The sequence below is a fragment of the Stenella coeruleoalba genome (genome assembly GCF_951394435.1).
Source record: "Stenella coeruleoalba genome assembly, contig: scaffold_96, whole genome shotgun sequence".
NCBI classification, from domain to species: Eukaryota; Metazoa; Chordata; class Mammalia; order Artiodactyla; family Delphinidae; genus Stenella; species Stenella coeruleoalba.
This window is the reverse complement of record NW_027646469.1, coordinates 348,237-360,969: the sequence shown is the minus strand read 5'-3', so window position 1 is coordinate 360,969 and position 12,733 is coordinate 348,237. Positions and strand designations below refer to the sequence as shown.

Here is a 12,733-nt window from a genome sequence, read left to right as displayed (position 1 = left end):
TGGCCAAGTGCATCATTGTGGACGTTCTGCCTCTTTTCCTATGCTTTCAATGCAATTCCAGTCTACCTCCTGAAATCGGTTTCCTGCAATTCTGCCCCGCTTTCAAGTCCTCTTGGCAGCCTTACTTCAGTCTATTTTTGGACGATAGCTGTCATTTATAACTCTGCAGGTTTGTGAATTACAGTGCCCCTGAGCTCCTTTCTTCAACTCGCTTTCTTGTGAGCTGGCCGCAACACCGCAGGATGCCTTCAGGCCCTAATCTGGTTCCGGTATGGCACGCTGAGCCTTTGGTTATTTCCTCTTCCTGGTGGGAAATGAGAGTTAAATTTGCCCGTCCAGACACCACCAGCTAGCCTCTCATTGGTTCTCGCTATTCCTGTTCATCTCCCGCAGAAATTGCAAACTGGGCCAAACAGGAGGTTAAAGGCGCTGACTCTCCAAGTGGGGAGAGTGTTAGTAAAGCGTCTGGAATGTTGCACCCGAGTACCAGGGGAGGAAAACTCAGACATATTTGAACACGTCTCCCGATCACATGGTTGATCATACTCTCGGTTCCACATGCATGTTTTAGCTGAAGGAAGAATACCTAAAACCTGGGTAGTTGAAACCCGTGGAATGGGTACCATGCAATATGACTTCAAAGGGTCTTCATTTGCTCACCGAACCTCTCCAATCCTATCACTGCTGCGTTTATGCCCCTGTACACATGCTTGATTCTCTTTCGGAGACATAGCAATCCCCAGGTTTTAAGATACTTACTACTTAGGTACATTCTTAGGAGTTTAATATGCGGTGTTGAGTCCATTTCGTTGAGCAAGGAGTAGCTCTTGTCTATTCCATATTTGGCTTAAGGAACTTTATCTGTGCTCATTTCAATCTCTGGTTTTATGCAGCACCCCAACTCACCTTTCCCCTTAAGCAAGCATAAGTTGGTTTTCTAAATTTGAGACCCTGTTCTGTTCTGTAATTCAGTTCCTGTGTAGCCAAGTTTACATTCCGTGTATTACTGATATCTTATGATGTTTCTTTTTCTGTGTGACTTATTTCAGTTAGAATCATCATACCTGAATCCACTCATTGTGCTGCTAAGGGCCTGATGACACAGATTTCATTGCTGAGTGATATTGCTTTGTAAGTAAATACCACAAGTTTTTTATCCATTTTTCACTTTCTGCGATGTTGAACTTGTACTGTAAACGAGGTTCTTGTAAACAGAGCCGTTCCAAACTTTGGGGTGGCTGTGTCTTTTTGATTTTAATTTCCCTAAGCTATAGGACCATAAGTGGAAGTGCCCTAGGTTCTGTTGCTTTGTTTTTTAGATGTTTCAGGAAACACCATACACTTCTCCCGAGTGGTTGTTGGCAATTTACATCCCGCCCATCAGCATAACAAGTCTCCCAGTTCTCCATGGCCTGTCCTGCCTTTCTGGATTTTACACTTTTTTCAGATGGCCCTTTTGACCGGGGGGAAGTGAGACTTCATTGTAGTGCAGATTTCCTTTGCAAGCTTGCTTGGTTGGCCAAAAAGGGCGTATGCGTTTTTTCCTGAATATATTCAGGAAAAAACGCATACGCCCTTTTTGGCCAAGTGCATCATTGTGGACGTTCTGCCTCTTTTCCTATGCTTTCAATGCAATTCCAGTCTACCTCCTGAAATCGGTTTCCTGCAATTCTGCCCCGCTTTCAAGTCCTCTTGGCAGCCTTACTTCAGTCTATTTTTGGACGATAGCTGTCATTTATAACTCTGCAGGTTTGAGAATTACAGTGCCCCTGAGCTCCTTTCTTCAACTCGCTTTCTTGTGACCTGGCCGCAACACCGCAGGATGGCTTCATGCCCTAATCTGGTTCCGGCATGGCACGCTGAGCCGTTGGTTATTTCCTCTTCCTGGTGGGAAATGAGAGTTAAATTTGCCCGTCCAGACACCTCCAGCTAGTCTCTCATTGGTTCTCGCTATTCCTGTTCATCTTCCGCAGAAATTGCAAACTGGGCCAAACAGGAGGTTAAAGGCACTGACTCTCCAAGTGGGGAGAGTGTTAGTAAAGCGTCTGGAATGTTGCACCCGAGTACCAGGGGAGGAAAACTGAGACATATTTGAACACGTCTCCTGTTCACATGGTTGATCATACTTGGGTTCCACATGCATGTTTTAGCTGAAGGAAGAATACCTTAAACCTGGAGAGTTAAGACCCGTGTAATGGGTACAATGCAATATGACTTCAAAGGGTCTTCATTTGCTCACCGAACCTCTCCAATCCTATCACTGCTGCGTTTATGCCCCTGTACACATGCTTGATTCTCTTTCAGAGACATAGCAATCCATAGCTTTTAAGATACTTACTAGTCAGTACCTTCTTAGGCGTTTAATATGCGGTGTTGAGTCCATTTCGTTGAGCAAGGAGTAGCTCTTGTCTATTCCATATTTGACTTAAGGAACTTTATCTGTGCTCATTTCAATCTCTGGTTTTATGCAGCACCCCAACTCACCTTTACCCTTAAGCAAGCATAAGTTGGTTTTCTAAATTTGAGACCCTGTTCTGTTCTGTAATTCAGTTCCTCTGTAGCCAAGTTTACATTCTGTGTATTACTGATATCTTATGATGTTTCTTTTTCTGTGTGACTTATTTCAGTTAGAATCATCATACCTGAATCCACTCATTGTGCTGCTAAGTGCCTGATGACACAGATTTCATTGCTGAGTGATATTGCTTTGTAAGTAAATACCACAACTTCTTTATCCATTTTTCACTTTCTGCGATGTTGAACTTGTACTTTAAAGGAGGTTCTTGTAAACGGAGCCGTTTCAAACTTTGGGGTGGCTGTGTCTTTTTGATTTTAATTTCCCTAAGCTATAGGACCATAAGTGGAAGTGCCCTAGGTTCTGTTGCTTTGTTTTTTAGATGTTTCAGGAAACACCATACACTTCTCCTGAGTGGTTGTTGGCAATTTACATCCCGCCCTTCAGCATAACAAGGCTCCCAGTTCTCCATGGCCTGTCCTGCCTTTCTGGATTTTACACTTTTTTCAGATGGCCCTTTTGACCGGGGGGAAGTGAGACTTCATTGTAGTGCAGATTTCCTTTGCAAGCTTGCTTGGTTGGCCAAAAAGGGCGTATGCGTTTTTTCCTGAATATATTCAGGAAAAAACGCATACGCCCTTTTTGGCCAAGTGCATCATTGTGGACGTTCTGCCTCTTTTCCTATGCTTTCAATGCAATTCCAGTCTACCTCCTGAAATCGGTTTTCTGCAATTCTGCCCCGCTTTCAAGTCCTCTTGGCAGCCTTACTTCAGTCTATTTTTGGACGATAGCTGTCATTTATAACTCTGCAGGTTTGTGAATTACAGTGCCCCTGAGCTCCTTTCTTCAACTCGCTTTCTTTTGAGCTGGCCGCAACACCGCAGGATGGCTTCATGCCCTAATCTGGTTCCGGTACGGCACGCTGAGCCTTTGGTTATTTCCTCTTCCTGGTGGGAAATGAGAGTTAAATTTGCCCGTCCAGACACCTCCAGCTAGCCTCTCATTGGTTCTCGCTATTCCTGTTCATCTTCCGCAGAAATTGCAAACTGGGCCAAACAGGAGGTTAAAGGCGCTGACTCTCCAAGTGGGGAGACTGTTAGTAAAGCGTCTGGAATGTTGCACCCGAGTACCAGGGGAGGAAAACTGAGACATATTTGAACACGTCTCCCGATCACATGGTTGATCATACTCTGGGTTCCACATGCATGTTTTAGCTGAAGGAAGAATACCTAAAACATGGGTAGTTGAAACCCGTGAATGGGTACCGTGCAATATGACTTCAAAGGGTCTTCATTTGCTCACTGAACCTCTCCAATCCTATCACTGCTGCGTTTATGCCCCTGTACACATGCTTGATTCTCTTTCGGAGACATAGCAATCCATAGGTTTTAAGATACTTACTAGTCAGGTACATTCTTAGGCGTTTAATATGCGGTGTTGAGTCCATTTCGTTGAGCAAGGAGTAGCTCTTGTCTATTCCATATTTGGCTTAAGGAAGTTTATCTGTGCTCATTTCAATCTCTGGTTTTATGCAGCACCCCAACTCACCTTTACCCTTAAGCAAGCATAAGTTGGTTTTCTAAATTTGAGACCCTGTTCTGTTCTGTAATTCAGTTCCTGTGTAGCCAAGTTTACATTCCGTGTATTACTGATATCTTATGATGTTTCTTTTTCTGTGTGACTTATTTCAGTTAGAATCATCATACCTGAATCCACTCATTGTGCTGCTAAGGGCCTGATGACACAGATTTCATTGCTGAGTGATATTGCTTTGTAAGTAAATACCACAACTTCTTTATCCATTTTTCACTTTCTGCGATGTTGAACTTGTACTGTAAACGAGGTTCTTGTAAACAGAGCCGTTCCAAACTTTGGGGTGGCTGTGTCTTTTTGATTTTAATTTCCCTAAGCTATAGGACCATAAGTGGAAGTGCCCAAGGTTCTGTTGCTTTGTTTTTTAGATGTTTCAGGAAACACCATACACTTCTCCCGAGTGGTTGTTGGCCATTTACATCCCGCCCATCAGCATAACAAGGCTCCCAGTTCTCCATGGCCTGTCCTGCCTTTCTGGATTTTACACTTTTTTCAGATGGCCCTTTTGACCAGTGGGAAGTGAGACTTCATTGTAGTGCAGATTTCCTTTGCAAGCTTGCTTGGTTGGCCAAAAAGGGTGTATGCGTTTTTTCCTGAATATATTCAGGAAAAAACGCATACGCCCTTTTTGGCCAAGTGCATCATTGTGGACGTTCTGCCTCTTTTCCTATGTTTTCAATGCAATTCCAGTCTACCTCCTGAAATCGGTTTCCTGCAATTCTGCCCCGCTTTCAAGTCCTCTTGGCAGCCTTACTTCAGTCTATTTTTGGACGATAGCTGTCATTTATAACTCTGCAGGTTTGTGAATTACAGTGCCCCTGAGCTCCTTTCTTCAACTCGCTTTCTTGTGACCTGGCCGCAACACCGCAGGATGGCTTCAGGCCCTAATCTGGTTCCGGCACGGCACGCTGAGCCTTTGGTTAATTCCTCTTCCTGGTGGGAAATGAGAGTTAAATTTGCCCGTCCAGACACCTCCAGCTAGTCTCTCATTGGTTCTCGCTATTCCTGTTCATCTTCCGCAGAAATTGCAAACTGGGCCAAACAGGAGGTTAAAGGCGCTGACTCTCCAAGTGGGGAGAGTGTTAGTAAAGCGTCTGGAATGTTGCACCCGAGTACCAGGGGAGGGAAACTGAGACATATTTGAACACGTCTCCCGATCACATGGTTGATCATACTCTGGGTTCCACATGCATGTTTTAGCTGAAGGAAGAATACCTAAAACCTGGGTAGTTGAAACCCGTGGAATGGGTATCATGCAATATGACTTCAAAGGGCCTTCATTTGCTCACCGAACCTCTCCAATCCTATCACTGCTGCGTTTATGTCCCTGTACACATGCTTGATTCTCTTTCGGAGACATAGCAATCCATAGGTTTTAAGATACTTACTAGTCAGGTACATTCTTAGGAGTTTAATATGCGGTGTTGAGTCCATTTCGTTGAGCAAGGAGTAGCTCTTGTCTATTCCATATTTGGCTTAAGGAACTTTATCTGTGCTCATTTCAATCTCTGGTTTTATGCAGCACCCCAACTCACCTTTCCCCTTAAGCAAGCATAAGTTGGTTTTCTAAATTTGAGACCCTGTTCTGTTTTGGAATGCAGTTCCTGTGTAGCCAAGTTTACATTCCGTGTATTAGTGATATCTTATGATGTTTCTTTTTCTGTGTGACTTATTTCACTTAGAATCATCGTACCTGAATCCACTCATTATGCTGCTACGGGCCTGATGACATAGATTTCATTGCTGAGTGATACTGCATTGTACGTAAGTACCAAAAGTTCTTTATCCATTTTTCACTTTCTGTGATGTTGAACTTGTACGGTAAACGAGGTTCTTGTAAACGGAGGCGTCCCAAACTTTGGGGTGGCTCTGTCTTTTTGATTTTAATTTCCCTAAGCTATAGGACCATAAGTGGAAGTGTCCTAGGCTCTGTTGCTTTGTTTTTTAGATGTTTCAGGAAACACCATACACTTCTCCTGAGTGTCTGTTGGCAATTTACATCCCGCCCATCAGCATAACAAGGCTCCCAGTTCTCCATGGCCTATCCTGCCTTTCTGGATTTTACACTTTTTTCAGATGGCCCTTTTGACCGGGGGGAAGTGAGACTTCATTGTAGTGCAGATTTCCTTTGCAAGCTTGCTTGGTTGGCCAAAAAGGGCGTATGCGTTTTTTCCTGAATATATTCAGGAAAAAACGCATACGCCCTTTTTGGCCAAGTGCATCATTGTGGACGTTCTGCCTCTTTTCCTATGCTTTCAATGCAATTCCAGTCTACCTCCTGAAATCGGTTTCCTGCAATTCTGCCCCGCTTTCAAGTCCTCTTGGCAGCCTTACTTCAGTCTATTTTTGGACGATAGCTGTCATTTATAACTCTGCAGGTTTGTGAATTACAGTGCCCCTGAGCTCCTTTCTTCAACTCGCTTTCTTGTGAGCTGGCCGCAACACCGCAGGATGGCTTCAGGCCCTAATCTGGTTCCGGCCCGGCATGCTGAGCCTTTGGTTAATTCCTCTTCCTGGTGGGAAATGAGAGTTAAATTTGCCCGTCCAGACACCTCCAGCTAGCCTCTCATTGGTTCTCGCTATTCCTGTTCATCTTCCGCAGAAATTGCAAACTGGGCCAAACAGGAGGTTAAAGGGACTGACTCTCCTATTCGGGAGAGTGTTAGTAAAGCGTCTGGAATGTTGCACCCGAGTACCAGGGGAGGAAAACTGAGACATATTTGAACACGTCTCCCGTTCACATGGTTGATCATACTCTGGGTTCCACATGCATGTTTTAGCTGAAGGAAGAATACCTTAAACCTGGAGAGTTGAGACCCGTGTAATGGGTACAATGCAATATGACTTCAAAGGGTCTTCATTTGCTCACGAACCTCTGCAATCCTACCACTGCTGCGTTTATGCCCCTGTACACACGCTTGATTCTCTTTTGGGACATAGCAATCCATAGGTTTTAAGATACTTACTAGTCAGGTACATTCTTAGGCGTTTAATATGGAGTTTTGAGTCCATTTCGTTGAGCAAGGAGTAGCTCTTGTCTATTCCATATTTGGCTTAAGGAAGTTTATCTGTGCTCATTTCAATCTCTGGTTTTATGCAGCACCCCAACTCACCTTTCCCCTTAAGCAAGCATAAGTTGGTTTTCTAAATTTGAGACCCTGTTCTGTTCTGTAATTCAGTTCCTCTGTAGCCAAGTTTCCATTCCGTGTATTACTGATATCTTATGATGTTTCTTTTTCTGTGTGACTTATTTCAGTTAGAATCATCATACCTGAATCCAGTCATTGTGCTGCTAAGGGCCTGATGACATAGATTTCATTGCTGAGTGATATTGCTTTGTAAGTGAATACCACAACTTCTTTATCCATTTTTCACTTTCTGCGATGTTGAACTTGTACTGTAAACGAGGTTCTTGTAAACAGAGCCGTTCCAAACTTTGGGGTGGCTGTGTCTTTTTGATTTTAATTTCCCTAAGCTATAGGCCCATAAGTGGAAGTGCCCTAGGCTCTGTTGCTTTGTTTTTTAGATGTTTCAGGAAACACCATGCACTTCTCCCGAGTGGTTGTTGGCAATTTACATCCCACCCATCAGCATAACAAGGCTCCCAGTTCTCCATGGCCTGTCCTGCCTTTCTGGATTTTACACTTTTTTCAGATGGCCCTTTTGACCGGGGGGAAGTGAGACTTCATTGTAGTGCAGATTTCCTTTGCAAGCTTGCTTGGTTGGCCAAAAAGGGCGTATGCGTTTTTTCCTGAATATATTCAGGAAAAAACGCATACGCCCTTTTTGGCCAAGTGCATCATTGTGGACGTTCTGCCTCTTTTCCTATGCTTTCAATGCAATTCCAGTCTACCTCCTGAAATCGGTTTCCTGCAATTCTGCCCCGCTTTCAAGTCCTCTTGGCAGCCTTACTTCAGTCTATTTTTGGACGATAGCTGTCATTTATAACTCTGCAGGTTTGTGAATTACAGTGCCCCTGAGCTCCTTTCTTCAACTCGCTTTCTTTTGAGCTGGCCGCAACACCGCAGGATGGCTTCAGGCCCTAATCTGGTTCCGGCATGGCACGCTGAGCCTTTGGTTAATTCCTCTTCCTGGTGGGAAATGAGAGTTAAATTTGCCCGTCCAGACACCTCCAGCTAGTCTCTCATTGGTTCTCGCTAATCCTGTTCATCTTCCGCAGAAATTGCAAACTGTGCCAAACAGGAGTTTAAAGGGCCTGTCTCTCGAAGTCAGGAGAGTGTTAGTAAAGCGTCTGGAATGTTGCACCCGAGTACCAGGGGAGGAAAACTGAGACATATTTGAACACGTCTCCCGTTCACATGGTTGATCATACTTGGGTTCCACATGCATGTTTTAGCTGAAGGAAGAATACCTTAAACCTGGAGAGTTAAGACCCGTGTAATGGGTACCATGCAATATGACTTCAAAGGGTCTTCATTTGCTCACCGAACCTCTCCAATCCTATCACTGCTGCGTTTATGCCCCTGTACACATGCTTGATTCTCTTTCGGAGACATAGCAATCCATAGGTTTTAAGATACTTACTAGTCAGGTACATTCTTAGGCGTTTAATATGCGGTGTTGAGTCCATTTCGTTGAGCAAGGAGTAGCTCTTGTCTATTCCATATTTGACTTAAGGAACTTTATCTGTGCTCATTTCAATCTCTGGTTTTATGCAGCACCCCAACTCACCTTTCCCCTTAAGCAAGCATAAGTTGGTTTTCTAAATTTGAGACTCTGTTCTGTTCTGTAATTCAGTTCCTGTGTAGCCAAGTTTCCATTCCGTGTATTACTGATATCTTATGATGTTTCTTTTTCTGTGTGACTTATTTCAGTTTGAATCATCATACCTGAATCCACTCATTGTGATGCTAAGGGCCTGATGACATAGATTTCATTGCTGAGTGATATTGCTTTGTAAGTAAATACCACAACTTCTTTATCCATTTTTCACTTTCTGCGATGTTGAACTTGTACTGTAAACGAAGTTCTTGTAAACAGAGGCGTCCCAAACTTTGGGGTGGCTGTGTCTTTTTGATTTTAATTTCCCTAAGCTATAGGACCATAAGTGGCAGTGCCCTAGGCTCTGTTGCTTTGTTTTTTAGATGTTTCAGGAAACACCATACACTTCTCCCGAGTGTCTGTTGTCAATTTTCATCCCGCCCATCAGCATAACAAGGCTCCCAGTTCTCCATGGCCTGTCCTGCCTTTCTGGATTTTACACTTTTTTCAGATGGCCCTTTTGACCGGGGGGAAGTGAGACTTCATTGTAGTGCAGATTTCCTTTGCAAGCTTGCTTGGTTGGCCAAAAAGGGCGTATGCGTTTTTTCCTGAATATATTCAGGAAAAAACGCATACGCCCTTTTTGGCCAAGTGCATCATTGTGGACGTTCTGCCTCTTTTCCTATGCTTTCAGTGCAATTCCAGTCTACCTCCTGAAATCGGTTTCCTGCAATTCTGCCCCGCTTTCAAGTCCTCTTGGCAGCCTTACTTCAGTCTATTTTTGGACGATAGCTGTCATTTATAACTCTGCAGGTTTGTGAATTACAGTGCCCCTGAGCTCCTTTCTTCAACTCGCTTTCTTGTGACCTGGCCGCAACACCGCAGGCTGGCTTCAGGCCCTAATCTGGTTCCGGCACGGCACGCTGAGCCTTTGGTTATTTCCTCTTCCTGGTGGGAAATGAGAGTTAAATTTGCCCGTCCAGACACCTCCAGCTAGTCTCTCATTGGTTCTCGCTATTTCTGTTCATCTTCCGCAGAAATTGCAAACTGGGCCAAACAGGAGGTTAAAGGCGCTGACTCTCCAAGTGGGGAGAGTGTTAGTAAAGCATCTGGAATGTTGCACCCGAGTACCAGGGAAGGAAAACTGAGACATATTTGAACACGTCTCCCGTTCACATGGTTGATCATACTTGGGTTCCACATGCATGTTTTAGCTGAAGGAAGAATACCTTAAACGTGGAGAGTTGAGACCCGTGGAATGGGTACCATGCAATATGACTTCAAAGGGTCTTCATTTGCTCACCGAACCTCTCCAATCCTATCACTGCTGCGTTTATGCCCCTGTACACATGCTTGATTCTCTTTCGGAGACATAGCAATCCATAGGTTTTAAGATACTTACTAGTCAGGTACATTCTTAGGCGTTTAATATGCGGTGTTGAGTCCATTTCGTTGAGCAAGGAGTAGCTCTTGTCTATTCCATATTTGACTTAAGGAACTTTATCTGTGCTCATTTCAATCTCTGGTTTATGCAGCACCCCAACTCACCTTTACCCTTAAGCAAGCATAAGTTGGTTTTCTAAATTTGAGACCCTGTTCTGTTCTGTAATTCAGTTCCTGTGTAGCCAAGTTTACATTCCGTGTATTACTGATATCTTATGATGTTTCTTTTTCTGTGTGACTTACTTCAGTTACAATCATCATACCTGAATCCACTCATTGTGCTGCTAAGGGCCTGATGACACAGATTTCATTGCTGAGTGATATTGCTTTGTAAGTAAATACCACAACTTCTTTCCATTTTTCACTTTCTGCGATGTTGAACTTGTACTGTAAACGAGGTTCTTGTAAACAGAGCCGTTCCAAACTTTGGGGTGGCTGTGTCTTTTTGATTTTAATTTCCCTAAGCTATAGGCCCATAAGTGGAAGTGCCCTAGGCTCTGTTGCTTTGTTTTTTAGACGTTTCAGGAAACACCATACACTTCTCCCGAGTGGTTGTTGGCAATTTACATCCCGCCCATCAGCATAACAAGGCTCCCAGTTCTCCATGGCCTGTCCTGCCTTTCTGGATTTTACACTTTTTTCAGATGGCCCTTTTGACCGGGGGGAAGTGAGACTTCATTGTAGTGCAGATTTCCTTTGCAAGCTTGCTTGGTTGGCCAAAAAGGGCGTATGCGTTTTTTCCTGAATATATTCAGGAAAAAACGCATACGCCCTTTTTGGCCAAGTGCATCATTGTGGACGTTCTGCCTCTTTTCCTATGCTTTCAATGCAATTCCAGTCTACCTCCTGAAATCGGTTTCCTGCAATTCTGCCCCGCTTTCAAGTCCTCTTGGCAGCCTTACTTCAGTCTATTTTTGGACGATAGCTGTCATTTATAACTCTGCAGGTTTGTGAATTACAGTGCCCCTGAGCTCCTTTCTTCAACTTGCTTTCTTGTGACCTGGCCGCAACACCGCAGGATTGCTTCAGGCCCTAATCTGGTTCCGGCACGGCACGCTGAGCCTTTGGTTATTTCCTCTTCCTGGTGGGAAATGAGAGTTAAATTTGCCCGTGCAAACACCTCCAGCTAGTCTCTCATTGGTTCTCGCTATTCCTGTTCATCTTCCGCAGAAATTGCAAAACTGGGCCAAACAGGAGGTTAAAGGCGCTGACTCTCCAAGTGGGGAGAGTGTTAGTAAAGCGTCTGGAATGTTGCACCCGAGTACCAGGGGAGGAAAACTGAGACATATTTGAACACGTCTCCCGTTCACATGGTTGATCATTCTTGGGTTCCACATGCATGTTTTAGCTGAAGGAAGAATACCTTAAACCTGGAGAGTTAAGACCCGTGTAATGGGTACCATGCAATATGACTTCAAAGGGTCTTCATTTGCTCACCGAACCTCTCCAATCCTATCACTGCTGCGTTTATGCCCCTGTACACATGCTTGATTCTCTTTCGGAGACATAGCAATCCATAGGTTTTAAGATACTTACTAGTCAGGTACATTCTTAGGCGTTTAATATGCGGTGTTGAGTCCATTTCGTTGAGCAAGGAGTAGCTCTTGTCTATTCCATATTTGGCTTAAGGAACTTTATCTGTGCTCATTTCAATCTCTGGTTTTATGCAGCACCCCAACTCACCTTTCCCCTTAAGCAAGCATAAGTTGGTTTTCTAAATTTGAGTCCCTGTTCTGTTCTGTAATTCAGTTCCTGTGTAGCCAAGTTTACATTCCCTGTATTACTGATATCTTATGATGTTTCTTTTTCTGTGTGACTTATTTCAGTTAGAATCATCATACCTGAATCCACTCATTGTGATGCTAAGGGCCTGATGACATAGATTTCATTGCTGAGTGATATTGCTTTGTAAGTAAATACCACAACTTCTTTATCCATTTTTCACTTTCTGCGATGTTGAACTTGTACTGGAAACGAGGTTCTTGTAAACAGAGGCGTCCCAAACTTTGGGGTGGCTGTGTCTTTTTGATTTTAATTTCCCTAAGCTATAGGACCATAAGTGGAAGTGCCCTAGGTTCTGTTGCTTTGTTTTTTAGATGTTTCAGGAAACACCATACACTTCTCCCGAGTGGTTGTTGGCAATTTACATCCCACCCATCAGCATAACAAGGCTCCCAGTTCTCCATGGCCTGTCCTGCCTTTCTGGATTTTACACTTTTTTCAGATGGCCCTTTTGACCGGGGGGAAGTGAGACTTCATTGTAGTGCAGATTTCCTTTGCAAGCTTGCTTGGTTGGCCAAAAAGGGCGTATGCGTTTTTCCCTGAATATATTCAGGAAAAAACACATACGCCCTTTTTGTCCAAGTGCATCATTGTGGACGTTCTGCCTCTTTTCCTATGCTTTCAATGCAATTTCAGTCTACCTCCTGAAATCGGTTTCCTGCAATTCTGCCCCGCTTT

At 43.9% G+C, this 12,733-nt stretch overlaps 1 long non-coding RNA gene across 1 annotated transcript in view; it reads left to right on the top strand.

Moving 5' to 3' along the window:
• Positions 1 to 12,733, top strand: part of LOC307181086 — a 400,768-nt gene that overhangs the window by 256,924 nt on the left and 131,111 nt on the right. Inside the window, exon 2 of the long non-coding RNA XR_013825859.1 lies at positions 5,791 to 5,872. This is a non-coding gene — a long non-coding RNA (uncharacterized lncRNA). The remainder of the gene's footprint in view (positions 1 to 5,790; positions 5,873 to 12,733) is intronic.